The sequence below is a fragment of the Ischnura elegans genome, chromosome 13, assembly GCF_921293095.1.
Source record: "Ischnura elegans chromosome 13, ioIscEleg1.1, whole genome shotgun sequence".
Classification (NCBI taxonomy): Eukaryota; Metazoa; Arthropoda; class Insecta; order Odonata; family Coenagrionidae; genus Ischnura; species Ischnura elegans.
The window spans coordinates 21208222-21223674 of NC_060258.1; the positions used below are offsets into that span (position 1 = coordinate 21208222).

Sequence of the window (15453 nt, forward strand, 5' to 3'; positions counted from 1 at the left end):
CTATTCTGCCATCTCGCATCCACGCACTCTCGCATGTGTTCCAGCAAATCACTGCTTTACACGACGCAATTCTGATTGCGCCTTCGGACGTACGTCAGATTGCACAATTCCATGTACCCTGTAAAACGACCTTTAAAATAGTAAAAGAAGAGATTTCTTAATATTGTCAAGCCTATGATTTTTCCAAAGCCCTTGAAAGAGTTCTGATGCCCTGAAATATTATAATCACCTGGAAAGCATCAACAATCTCAATTACAACATTAACATGTTATCCCTCAAGCCGTCCCAATAGGCGCATGGCCGAGGGTGAAATCAATTTTTTCAGGCTGTGTAACTGATTAAATTTGTATATGAGAGCGTATGGGTTGGAGAATTGCCAAATTCGACCCAGAATTATGAATATGAAATATCAAATCAAGTCATCGCACAAATTCAATAGAGTTGAATAGTTTTTGCAGATTGCTGTGTGGAGCAAAAGCAGACTTTTTTCAGGTCTTACTTCATTAAATTCACAGAGTATTCTGAAAAGACAAAAAGGCCCACATGATTCCACGATATCACAGCTTCACAGGTAAGCAGACACCCTCGGGGAACTTCTGAGAATCTCTCACGAATTGGATGAGAGAAAATTTAGAATTCCTTACACCTCCAATTCGAAGCATTTTCCATGAGAGGAGACTTTCAGTTCATGACTTTACCTGTACGGTTTGATGGCACTATGGCTCTTTGCGTGCTGGGTCAGGTCACTCGCCTTGACATACCGTCATCCGCAATCCCCATACGCAAAGGGGAGCTCCCCCGAGTGGAGAAATTTTACAACATTCCAAGTTATTACCACGATGGATAAGAATTTTAAAACACCCAAAATTACTTATATACTTTTAAATAATATTATATTTATGTATATAAAAGGACAAGGAATACAGGCGGTCCCCAACTTTCGCACACAATGCGTTCCCGAAAATGTGTACGAAAGTCGAACCATTGACTTCCATACTAATTAGGGGTTACGTTCCAAAAGAACGTAATATACGTACTAAAACCTTTTTTTCACGGATTTTATTTCAATTCACTAAATTTTAATAATACGTCAATAAAACTCCTCAAATCATCTAATTTCTTTCGAAAATACGCAGAAAATGTAAATAAAAGTTAAAAAAAAAAAACAAGAAATGCGTTGACTATCGAGTGAAAAATCCTCTTGGCGTTTAAGTTGACATTCCACTTATTACGTCCACTATAAATAAAAAGACATATCAAGAAGCATAACAAAATGTAATTGTTGAACCCGCGCTCTGGATACCTTTTAATTTTTACACCAAAATTCGACATTCGGCAGGTGACATTCCTGATCGCGTATATTTCGCATGTTATTCAAAAAAGACAAACGAAATTCGGTTGATATTTCGTGCAATATCGTTGCTGAAGGTGAATTAAACAGCACTCAAACGAAAAAATTCAATTAGAAAGAAGATCTTACTAGTTTTATTGAAAGCTATTTTATGATGTCTAGTCAACTTTTTTGAAAAATATCTTCAATGAAGGCTTTCTTCTTCTCTTGATGAAGGAGCCTATAGCAGGCAGTCCCTCTCTCAAATAAGTCACCTAGATTAGACTCAACTACCAACAATTCCCTTCATTGTATACGTTCGTATTGTTCGCATATACTGCCATTTGAAACAATTGAATGTTGGGATGCGCACTGAACATCGCGGGAATTCAAAATAATTACATACCCACATACGAAAGTCCAAATTTATCGTACGGAAGCCAAGTAAAAGGTGTCAATTTTGAACGTACGAAAGTGTGAATTGTACGAAAGTCGAGGACCGCCTGTACATTAGTTAGCACATGTTGAATTTAAAATTTAAATTTATTCCATGCAAGCTAAGACACCGTTTAGACCTCATAAGCAGATGTTGAAGCCACCTGGAATTCTATTCTTTGTGTTTTTGAAACTTACATTTCGATTCTGTTGGTTTGCCTGACATTCCACGTTTCCATGCAGTCATAAAAAATATATTAAGCTACTGCCCTAATGATTAAGAAAAACACAAATTTAGACCAGAAAATGGGCGTTGAACTGGAAAAATTATAGGTGAAACGAATTTGCAAAATCAGAAAATACCTACACACACAACCAAAGCACCTGTAAGTCTAAGAAATTTCACAACACTTTCTCTTCTCACTGCGGCTATTAAACGCTGGCCTGCTCAAAATCACTGGCCCCTAGTCCTGCATCTGACTAGGCTGCTTGCTGGCAATATCACCATGCATCGTCTAGTTAGAAGCAGCTGCTGAACAGTGATTTCGTCTTATAGCGCACTTGGTTGTGCCTCCAAAGTGGACTGGAGTTCGTCTTCAGCCACAGCTGACGTAAGCGACGAATTAGAGCGTGTGGTGTTTCTATCCTTTTACCTCACGCAAAACAGACATGCGAGTATTCTACCTACACTGCAGGATGTGTGCAATATTTAACACTCATTAAAATCGAAGTGCAGAGACATTCTGTTTTTTTTGTTATTTTTGTGAAAGCAGGACTTTCACGCTTTTGAAGAATAATACAGTGATAGAGCTCTTTACATCGTAATGGAGGGGACCAAAATTTGGTCTATTTGATGCATGGAGGTTCACTATAGAGAGATTTTAGTGATAGGCACCATTTTTACATATCCCTCAGAAATTAAGGCACTAGTGTCTTTTAAACCATCATACAGGTATATATGTGTTTAAACAAACATGCATTTACTATTTAATAATTGCAGAAAGCGAGTGCTATCGCATGATTTTTACCATGATCAGAGAGAAAACGATGTGATCTCTCTTAAGTCAACAGTCACTTAAAATGATTAGGATAGTTGAACATCTTTTTTCTCATTTACTGTTAGGTATGCTCTCATATGGAACAAACCGGCACAACTAATGGTTAATGTGAAAATTACAACATATTAAGGGTGTATGTATAAAAAAAGGTGAAATGTTTAATGCTTAAAATGTCATTTAATGTACGAAATTGCAGCTGCATTAATGGTCTCTAGCTGCCTCGCTACAATTTGCAGAGGTAGTTAGGCCATATTGGGTGTTTCTCCTTGGTGCGATAAGTGGAGGTTTTACGATATAAAGAGGTTAACTACATAGAGGTTTGCCAATAAATTTACCTGTAAATCTGACAGGAGCGTAGGCGTGGTATGAAGTATGGAGGTTTATGATATAAAGAGGTTCACAACATAGAGGTTTTACTGTATTAATATTAAGTAAATTATAAAGGCATAAACCATAAATCAAAATAATTACAACATCAGAATATTGTGACAATGAAAACAAATGATTCATTTTCCATTGTTGTACGTATAGTGCCTTAGTATATGCACACATTCACTACAAACTAATGTGGTATCTGATAAAATTAAGATTATTTTTAACGTGAATAGATAATCAAGTTAAAGTTATTAACGCATGCAAAATCTGATTTCATAATTCTCAATATTCTTGTTGCTACAGAGATTCAAAGTTTGCGAAAACTACTAAATTCATTAGCACTGTAAGAATGCTCTGAGACTTTAATGAAGATTTCTCGGCGCGGAGTTGAGAATCCACAAAATTGAAATGGAACATAAATCAAATCAACTACCTCGTTCGCTAGTAATCTAGAGCTTGGATAATAAAATGCACTGAGAAAAAGATACATACTAAGTGATACATAGGTTTTCCTAAAAACGGGACGAATAGTTTACTGGCACCACGAATACGTTTTGTTTATTGGACTCTGACGTCATGCTTATTTGTTCCAAAAACGCGTAGGCAACCCAACATATTCACAATCTGCAGTCTGACGTTAAAACGGCAATATTTTTGCCAAATTTGCATTTAAGCCCCAGCATAGACCAATTTTCTAACCACTTCCTCAGTGTGTCATCATTGGATTCTGTGCCGTGACGTCACACACAAGCGCTCATGATGACATTGTGTTTTCAGGCAGCTGATGAAGAGTTATTTCGAAAGACTCATACCTCCGTCATAAAAAACGTCATTCATCCACAAAATTTCCATTGAATACATAGAGTTCTTTCTCTAGTACTTGAACAAAATCATGCATGTTCCCCATTGCAGATTCTCCCGGTCGTTGGACCCCCTGTTCCATGAAGAATGCACTCAACATGAACTCCTACGCTCCAGTCGTCTGCCAGACCACACTCCATTGAGTGGTCACCAGGGTTTGGGAGTTTTTATTTCCTCTCAATACATTCACCTCCTCAAGGAGGAACTCCGAGAGGAAATCTGAGATCCTCCTCCGAGAGGGGAGAATAGGAGAAGGGAGAAAGACGAAAAACTCGCACGCGTTTCTGAAGCCAGAATACTCCCTCCCGATCGAGGAAGAGGACATTTTGTCGTGGAGGAAGAGCTATTTTGAGGATTATTTCAGGTAACCAAATGTTCTCCTCTTGTTAGAGCTATGCTGTGAGGACTCTGAGAGGAAATGAAAAGTGGGTCCCAACCGCCATTAGGGTCCCTCGGCGTGAGAGGTCCGATCCTTTCCTATTGTCCGCGTGGGGATTACCTCGGCCCATTCCGGCTCTCAGTGTCCCACTCAACGAAGGTGCTCATGGTCACTTATTTGTTTATGAGTTAAAATAACTAAAAACGCTCATGTTGCATTTATTGAAAATCAATGCGAGGAATTACATTCTGTTTGTTCTGCTGATTGGTTCCAAATTTTAAACGGAATTCTAGCGTTCATATTAACGGAGTTGATCATCACCTAGAACAATTTTTGGAGACGCTAAGGTTAGATGTTTAATTGTTATTTTTATAACTTACTGGCAAGTTTATAGGAGCGATATTGTAATGGTTTACATCTAAAAATATACGTTACTCTGTTAGCTACATTCTAAGTGTACATTTGCAGTGAAATTCGATAGAATATCCGATTTAACTTCTAAGAAAAAAGCCCTCGTAATGTAATAAAATATGATTCTCTCAGTTCTTTGTCGTGAGCCAAAATTACAGCGACTATTTTTTATAACCTCTTGCCAACCTTTGAATACAAAGATATTACAAACGATTTTCGCTATAAATACTGATTATTGCATATCCTAAAAAATCGTAAATTTAACCCATTTCTTCCCAACGTTGCGTGAACGCAACGCAAACTTTGCGATTTTTTCTCTCCGTATTTGTTATTGATAAGTAGTTAATGTTTTTAGTATAGGTAGTTCAATGCTTTCTTAAATCCTATGAATTTTTTCACGGAAGAAATTTTGTAACTTTTGTTCTTACAATGGCCTTTTCATTTATATGTAAGTTGTTATTTTAGGTTATCTTCAAAGTTTACATATTATGTTAAATCTGAGACACTCGATGATTATAACTCTCTGCAAATACAATGATGCATTTGTATTCTAGGCCATTGCAACAGATTGGGTGAATTTGACTATGTGGTTCTCAAATTATTTAACAATAAAGCAAGTGTTGCGTTAACGCAACGTTGGGAGGACCCCGGTAATCTAGGGAAACGGCGCGCCGCGGCGGTAGTCGTGTAGAGCGTTTCTTTTTGGACTGAAAAATGAAAAGCTTATCAAGAATATGTTACCTTTTTATGGCGAAACTTTAGTTTCAGGCAATTGTACAGTATTTTAGTCCTAAATATACATCTATATAAGTGTTGAAGGGTCTTTACTAGGATGTTTGGCAGGTGGTGAGTTTTTACCGAGTTGTGACTGTTTGATATTTTTGACTTCACGTATCGAGCAAGATTAAATCAGCGTTTACTTGTGCTATAGTGGAAATTTACTGTGACCTAAACAAAGGATGCATAAAAACTTTGCTATACAGTTCTCCAGAAAAATGTCCAGATTTCTGTAGGCGTCTGCAATTCCAAGACATACTGGCATTCTAAGTTAAGAACGATCTGTTTACCACAGTTGACAAGTATGTTAAAAGCAAGTGAGTATGTGAGGGTTAGCAAATAGATCGTAAAGTCGTATTTACGTGGTGTTGTTGACTAGGATTCAAAGGGAAGGTAGTGGGAGGGTAAAATGCATAGTTAGGCTGGGCGGGGATATCCCGGCACCAATGGGTCTCCGTGCACAGCGGGGGTTGGCGAATGAGCAAAATGAATGGAGAGATAAGAGGGATCACATTATCGCATTATTTTCTGAGAAATTCATGCCCACTGGCTGCTGACGATAATGAGCTGGTAAGGCTCCAAATGAGGGTGCAGGTTATTTCGAAAGAAATTTTTTGAGAACTATGAGTGACTATGAATGCATTGGGATACCAAGAAAAATATTTCTTGGTATTTTGACTCAGGTAAAGGGCTTTCTGGGTATTACGGTATATAGAAACAGATGTTCCGTTCCATCTGCTTTTACTGTATCTGTGGTTGTCTGTTGAACAATCGTTCCCTCCAAAGAACCTGAACTCACATTTGCAGCCTAAGTTGTTCACTATCGCCAGTGATCATAGTGCGTGAAATTCTCAGAAAAGATTCCAAAAGCGTGGTATTTCTTCCGTTCTGATGTTTAGTGGTTATAACACCTTAGCATAAAATATTACTGGAGTAAGGACGTGTTCCTAATGTGCGTCAAACGATGTTCCGGAAGCGTTTTGTTGAACCTAAAATGTTCTTACGCCTGACTGGTAACAAAAGTTTGGACCAGGGGGATAAGTTTTCTAAGATACGTCCATACTTTGCGAGCTCAACCAAATATTTCTACGGTTTGATCCAATTTCTCATAAATTATCTTTTGACGAGAAGATGATGCCATATTTTGGCGAAAGTGAAGGAGCAATTACTCATTATTAGCAGTCACATGTTTAGTGATTACCAAAAGTGCTATATTCATTTACATACTGATTGGTCCTCTAAAATTCATGAACAATACCAAGTTTAATCTATATTTTGGGTTAATTATATATTTGGGTTACAATAAAAGCAAATTATTTGCAAAAATAAAAGAGTTCCGAAAGAAAAGCAAAACGGCTCATATTTTATTCATGCACACAAACATTCTTGAATAAATTTTAATACAATGCAAAGAAAGAAAATGTTGTTTTACATCGAAAAAACTGACATATTATGTTTTTTTCACTTTCCGATAATCTTAACGTACAGAGAGCGAAAGAAGAAAGTGTAAGGAAGAGAAAAGAGAAAAGTACAGGTCATAAGTGGTTCTGATTTTTAGTAGTTTTTAGTGTTAGTCATCGGAGAATTTTGCAGTTGTTCACAGCCCTGCGTGTCTATGCCAAAAATTTCTCCAAAAACTATCCCGCATGGCCCAAAAACTGCGCGGAATAATTTATAAGTGCTCTCCAAAAATGTTTCAAATATAGTTAAAGTTACTAGTCATTTTATATTCAAAGTTTTGCCATTTCTATCACTTCTACAGTTAACTCTTTCGCTGCTGTTCAATCTCCGGAAACCTTCTCCTCACATGCGGCGAATATGTTAAAATGCGTTTCGTGGGCCCATGGAGCAGGTACTTCCAGGATGGGTGTGGTGCACACTCCGAAGGGTCGCTAATCCACGGCCCTATCCTGGACGAGCTCAACCACGCAGGACTGTCTCTTCGACCCTACCAGCGGGGGGCCTACCTCCGGAAAAGTGACCACTCTGACTGCGATTTCAAATTCAATCACTCAATCTGATCATCAAAAAATAATTGTTTTCATCGCACTCCCGCCAATCAAGCACGTCTTTGAACCGTGTTTCTACGATGAAAAATAACGATTTTGTTAACTCTTCTAGAGACGTGGCTGCGGACAACCGGAAAAATGGCCATTTTAGCAAAGTTAACAAAATCGTTATTTTTCATCGATGAAACACGGTTCAAAGACGTACTTGATTGCATGATTAGCGGGAGTGCGATGAAAACAATCATTCTTTCATGATCGGGTTGAGTGATTGATTTTCAACTTGCAGTCGGAGAGGTCACTTTTCGGGACGTAGGCTGCCTGCTCGTAGGGTCGAGGAGACGGTCCTGCGTGGGTGAGCTGGTCGCGGATTAGCGACCCTTCGAAGTGCTTCGGCGAAAGAACTGACCGCATGTCTCCACTCTGTCCAGAGCTCTGCCACATGCGCCATAAATACTTTTTTTGTATTGCTCTAGCTCTTTTGGGAGGAAACTCTTTTCGGAGGAAAACCTTTTCATTCACCTCTTGACATATGCTGGAGGAGAAAATAGCTCTGAGAGTTTTTTTTATTTCCTCTGAACAGAGTTCTCCTCCCAAGAGTTTCGGAGGTAAGGAGTTGGGAGGAATACCTCCTGAGTTTCCTCCAAGGAGGACTCCCAAACCCTGGTGGTCACCTGCAGGGGCATCGCCAAGGAACTCCTGTCTTCACTCCACTGCCGCTGTTTGGTTGAAGCAACAACTTCTCAACCTGCAACCATGACAACCTAAAAAACAATAAGGAAATTCTTATTTTAGAGAAACTGGGCCAAAAACATCCCCACCAGCCAAAAATGCTTATTTTCTGATTGTACGTCTTTAAGAGATATCGTAAATATAGTACAGTGTGTCCTCGTTTAACGCCATCCAGTTTAAAGTTGTTTCACGATAATGTTGTCCAAAAATTGAAACCCTTCATCATTTAACGTCGTTGCTGCTTCGCGATAATGTTGTTCAAATTACGCGCGACGAAAAAAAATTGAATGGCAAATAGGACGCAAGCGCATCTGATGTATAGTAAATATTACTATATTAATGCGATTGATAATTTTCGTTCAACAGAAAAGGTTGGCGTGGGTAGCACATGTTAAATATGCATCTGAGCGAATAATTATCTATTATCTGAACATTTATCTGATTCCAACCGAAAAAAATGTCCACGAAGACGAGTGGCTATCCTGGAGGTTCTTCAGATGTGAAGAAAAAACGGCGACATTAGAACAAAAACTTGATATTATTAAATGAATTGAAGAAGGTGCAACTGCTGGAGATATCGGGCAAGTTTTAGGTTTTCAGCTTGAGTTTTTACAATTAAAATTTCTTCTGTTACTGAAAATATCAATGTTACGCCATTAAAATACTTTCTCAATTTAGTTAGTATATTTCTTTTAATAATGCCTTATTCCCAACCTTTTATCGTTCCACTGTGCATGAATTGTTATCATGCTGAAATTAATAATGCTTCTCGCGATTTCCACCGGGTTAACATTTTGAGTGCCGGCTGCTAAATTTTAAGCCCTACTGAAAAATCCAGCCATTTTTTACTATATTCGTACATTTTTTAAAACATTAGCATCAAAAATATATTTATATCGATGTGCAATTCAATAAAAGTGGACTTTTCTCTTCTTAATGAATGAGTTGAATAACATTTATTGCTAATTTTTAAATATACAATTTAACAATGAAAACCTACTGTTTTTGAAAAATAAAAACTTTGCAACAATGTACCGCCATAACATGCATAATAATTCTTTTAATATGCTCAATTTGAACTATTTAAAGCATGGAAATCATAGAAAAGCATTGTTCCAAGCAGAGCATTATAAATCCTGGATGACAAAAAGGGTCAATCAACGAACGGTCCATTGGCCAAAAGAATTTTCATACCAAGTGGCCTAAGATGAGGATGTCGGAAGCTACAGAGGACTTTTCATCCTCAGGACATAAAGTGAACTCTTTTTCCATAGAGCAGTTGATTTTTGAAAAAAAAAGAACCCCTATGCAGTAAACTGGAAAAGTACCTCGGGCGAAATATTACGGCTTCACGAATACAAAGCCAATTAAATGGAAAGACGTAATATTACGTCCATGGCAATCCTCAGAAGGATTAGCAGGACGTAATATTATGTCCATGGCACGCAAAGTGTCAAAGAATCCATAGCATCATGAAAAGTGACTCACCCTTCACCCTCCTGCTTGCCACCGTATATTTTTGAAATTGCCAAATTGTTTTGTAATATTCATGTTTAATTCCATCTTATCATTCACCAACCAACCAATCATTACATCTTTCATTAGCTTTAGATATTTTGGGGGAAGTTATGTGTTGATTTGTGTGGAGTAATTTGGTTCAATGAGAATAAATGGTTACTTGTTATTGGTTACACTTAAATGTACAAAAGACGAGGTCATTCTGATTACTGAACTGTGCCTTTTCGACTTGTTCGACGCTCGGATTCAAATCTGGTCGTCGTTAACGTACCGGGATCGTATGATCCAATGCCCTTAGGTGAGTTCCCTTCTTGCTCGATCGACTGATGAGCTGGCTTCAGGGGTTCAATTTGGCCTTAGTGGTGCCCTTTTTGGAATCTATTTTGAAATCTAGGGTCCAAAATCCTTATGGGAACGGCGAGGAGATAATCCCGTCAGGGCATCAATGCACTAAGAAGGTGAGTGTGATGGGAATTTCTGGCAGAAATTGTGTCACGCGATATGTTTGCAGAACCATGAGTGTTACGTCACTATATATAAGAACAGAATGCACAAAAAATTTTGACATACCTTACCTTTGTACATATTTATTGATATTACATTACTATTACCTATTTACCATTAATTTTGATTTATTAAATAAAAATAATTTTTGCTAAGGTTTTCAATGTCAGTTTTTTTATTACAACTGTAAATTGATTTAGATATGTGAACCATTTGTTGGTGATGGTCATGGCGGACACATCGAAAATGGACGCGCTTGCGTGCTTTCATACCAAGTGGCCTAAGATGAGGATGTCGGAAGCTACAGAGGACTTTTCATCCTCAGGACATAAAGTGAACTCTTTTTCCATAGAGCAGTTGATTTTTGAAAAAAAAAAGAACCCCTATGCAGTAAACTGGAAAAGTACCTCGGGCGAAATATTACGGCTTCACGAATACAAAGCCAATTAAATGGAAAGACCCTCGCTACGCGAGATAAGTACATCATTTGCGAATGCTGTAATTGTACATACCACCACAAATGTACGAACATGAACGAAATCGCACTGAAAGCATTATCGGAGTGCCGTGATATATATTGGAAATGTTTAAAGTGCCGGTCCCTCGGGGCTAACATTGCCAATATGGCTGCCGACATCGAAGTTTTAAAAGCTGAACTTGCACAATTAAAAAATAATTTCGTAGTCGCTCCGAAGAAAAAAGTCTCGTTTTCGGAAGTGACTGGAGTGAATTGCGATCAAAGTGCTGGCAGACTCTGTGACGGAAATAATCCAAAACCATCGAAATCGATGACGATAACGAACGGTGAAGTGATCCAAAAATGTGAAAATTCGACGATTGAACTGTCGCCGCTGCCACCTAAGAAAACTCCGGGGCAACGGACGTCGCACGAATCTCAACTTAACAAACAACGGAATCAGCAAGAGGACCAGCAACCTGCGGACGATGAAGAATTTAAGGTCGTTACCGCAAAGAAGAAACACGCTGGGCAGAAGAAGAAAACAGCCCAAATCATAGGAACTGGTAAATCTGACGTAAATGGTGCTACGCTCGGCCTCCGAGCGGCAAAAAGAACCATGTTCGTCTACATAGGGCGCCTAGACAAAGAGACGCCCAAGGAGGAAGTAGCAGGGCATATTAAAGATAAGTTTTCTGTGAAATGCATTTCATGTGATGCTATTGAAAACACTAAAAGCGCCTACGGCTCATTTAAAGTTTGCATCGATCAAAATGACTTTAAAAAATTGAGGGATCGATCCCTCTGGCCTGAGGGTGTAATTGTTAACAAATTTATATGGCCAAAAAATACTGCTAACGTTGATCTCGTCAATGGAGCATTTGCTCCAAAAAGAAACAGTGAGAGTGTCTCCTGACTAGCTACGTTTTCAGTGCTGCACATTAATATACAATGCATTAGAAATAAAATAGCTGAGATTGAACTTCTTCTAGCTGAACACCATATAGACATAGTCTGTATTTGCGAGCACTGGCTAAAGACTGATGAGATTCAGCAAACTATACTTCAGGATTATTATTTAGTTAATTACTTCTGTAGATCGAATCTGAAAAATGGTGGAGTAGCTATCTATTCCAGGCACAATTTAATGAGTGAAGCTATCAGAATCCCATGTCATGACCTATGTGTGGAACAAGTCTTCGAGTATGCTATCTGCAAAGTGTCTGTCGGTACTGATACTATTATCTGCATTTCAGTGTATCGTTCACCCTCTGGTGATTTCCAATTACTTCTTGGGAAATTTGATAGCCTCCTCAGATGGGTAATGGATACATATCAGGATGTCAGTATCATTGTAGCTGGTGATTTTAATTGTAACTTTCTATGTGAGACCCCTGATAAAACTGATTTTATAAACCTGTTACAAACTTTATCATTAATTCCATTGATTAATGATACACCCACACGAGTATCTCATGCATCAGCATCATTGATCGATAACATATTTACTAATATCAACATCTCCATTGTTAAATCAACTGTCATTGATAGCGATATATCAGACCATTTTCCTGTGTATGGTGAAGTTTCCATGGACAAACCCATACCATATAGCGCCAACGTGATAGAGCAGCATTTAAAGGTACTCCACATTAACATTCAATGTGTACGCAACAAGACCCTTGATCTAGAAGTTTTTGTGAGTGACCATAAACCAGACGTTCTCTGCCTTAACGAACACTGGCTTTCGGCCGACGAAGTGAACACTTTCCATCTGCCCGGCTACGTTGTAGCAGATTTTTTTAGTCGATCTATGCTAAGAAATGGTGGCGTCTTAATCCTCGTATCTCGGAATTTAAGATACATCCCTGTGAAAGTCCCCTATGATAGGCTGAACGAAGAACAAGTGTTTGAATCTTGCATGACTAAAATTGAACTTGACAAGAGAGAAATCTATTTAGTGACCCTCTATCGCTCTCCTTCCAGCAGTTTCAATATTTTTCTCGACAAACTATCCGAACTTCTTGAACTAATTCATAATGACGTTGAGAATCCTTTTCTTATCGTTACTGGGGACTTCAATTGCAATGTTCTTCAAGATTCTAGAGAAAAATGGGAATTGTTAGATATTCTTTCTTCTTTCAATCTGAATATCACAAATGATGAACCGACAAGAGTTAGTCATACTTCCGCGACCCTCATTGATTACATCTGTACGAATTCTGACCCGAAGACTGTTGAAACTAAAGTTGTTGTGTCTCATATATCAGATCATTTCCCATTACTTTGCAAAATTGAAGTTAGTTCTTCAAAAATGAGTTCAACCTCATATAAGAGACTCTTCTCTGAAGAAAATATTATCACTTTCTGTGAATTGCTAAATTCTCATGATTGGTCTAGCATTTATCACATGTCCTCTTTTGATGACAGCTTCAATCTCTTTTACTCATCATACCTAGAGTACTTCGACTATTGCTTTCCCATCTTGCCAATAAAAAGTAGAAGTTATTCAAGGACAAGCTACAAAAAACCTTGGGTCTCGCAAGAAATTCGTAACTTATCAAGGTACATGAAAGACATGGCTCTGTACTTCAATGGTAAAACGGACCCCACTGATAGACGCGAGTATACTGTCTTGAAAAAGAATTATAGGTATATCCTTCAGAATGCCAAGAAGACATACAATAACCAAAGAATTAACAATGCAGCAAATAAAACTAAAGAAATTTGGAAAATTGTTAAAGAATCGAAACATAGCAAGAGTAATAGGTCAGACTTTAAACTCTTGAACTCCCAGGACAATACCATTTTGGATGATAATTTTCAAATGGCCTCTGCCCTCAATGATTTTTTTCTGTCACATCAACTACCCAAATTAAATCAACATACTAAATATTCCCGAACAGTAACACCTTGTAATTCCTTATTTCTTCAGCCTTGTTCTGATTCAGAATTAAGGAATGTTATCCGGAAACTAAGCAATAAGTTTACTGCTGGCCTTGATGAGATTCCAATGGTTGTAATAAAGCGTTCTTTCCATGCAATCATGTCCCCATTATTATTCTTGATCAATGAATCTTTACGGTTAGGCATTTTTCCAGGTCCACTCAAAGTAGCAAAGATCATCCCTCTATACAAAGGTAAGGGCAGTTGACAGAGGATGAATTCATATCGTCCAATCTCTCTACTGAATCAGTTCAGTAAGATTTTTGAGGTAGTATTTTATTCACGTCTCATAGCTTATTTGGAATCTCAAAAATTATTATCCACCGCCCAACATGGCTTTAGGAAATCAAGGTCTACTACTACTGCCACTTACCAGGTTGTGAATAAAATATTAGATGATCTGGATAACAGACTAGAATCACTTATTCTCTCCTTTGACTTTTCTAAAGCGTTTGACTGTGTCAATCACGGTCTATTACTGCAAAAACTTGAAATGTTTGGAATTAGAGGTGCAGGCTACAAGTGGATTGAGTCTTACCTGAGTGATAGGTGACAAAGTGTTGTCCTTAGAAGGGATGGAACCAATTTTATGTCCCCTGAGAAAAAAATTGTCATGGGCGTTCCCCAGGGCTCAGTTCTGGGACCAGTTCTGTTCCTTTTATTTATAAATGACCTCCCAGATATGTTTAAATATGTACCAGGTGTACTTCCAGTATTGTACGCTGATGATACCAATGTTTTAGTGTCTGCCACATCAATGGAAAGCCTGACCTTAAAATCTAATGATGCAGCACGTGTCTTACAAGAGTGGTGTAATCAAAATTCTCTCCTCCTCAATGTGGAGAAATCTAATTTAATTTACTTTTGCAACAAGAATAAACAGCAATCACAGATCTCTGTTAATACTGATGGTAAACCTATTCCACAAAACCTCAGTTCCTCCTTCCTGGGTGTAACTCTTGATAATCAAATATCTTGGGAGGAACATATTCAGAAGCTTCGCAGTAAATTGAGTTCTGTCTGTTTTTTGATCCTGTCTATCCGAAAAACTGTAGATATTGATGTACTATTATCAATTTATTATGGTGAATTCTACTCACATGTAATGTTTAGTATACTCTTCTGGGGCCCTAGACCCAATTCCAAAATAATCTTCAAAATTCAAAAGAGGATACTCCGTATTATCGGCAAGGTGCCTGTTTATGCTCCATGTCGCCCTCTTTTTAAGAAATTCAACATTTTACCTCTCCCCTGTGTATATATGTATGCTGTAATTGTCTGTGCAAAAAAGAATCTTTCGAATTATGCAACAAATAGTGATTACCACTGTCATTATACAAGGAGTTCTACAAGCCTCCATCAAACATTTACAAGAACCAAGAACTCAAGTTATGCACCTTGGCACATGGGCCTACTGCTATTTAACAAACTCCCACCAGAGGTGAAGGGAGTCAAAAACATATATCTCTTCAAATCAAAGCTTCATGAGTTTCTTTTGAAAAATTTATTTTATTCTGTGGATGATTTTCTTCATCCATAACACCTTGCTTTTTTACATGATGTATGGTAATACCTGTAGTTTTTTGTATCTATGTATTTTTGTACCATAATTGACGTGTCCTATATTTGTAAGAACAAATCGCCGGACAAATAAATTATTATTA

The 15453-nt window shown here is 37.9% G+C and overlaps 1 protein-coding gene across 4 annotated transcripts in view; it reads right to left on the bottom strand.

Moving 5' to 3' along the window:
* The window catches only part of LOC124170117 (gastrula zinc finger protein xLCGF3.1-like), a 114871-nt gene that overhangs the window by 6048 nt on the left and 93370 nt on the right, over window positions 1-15453 (bottom strand). The gene's annotated exons all lie outside the window — the stretch shown is intronic.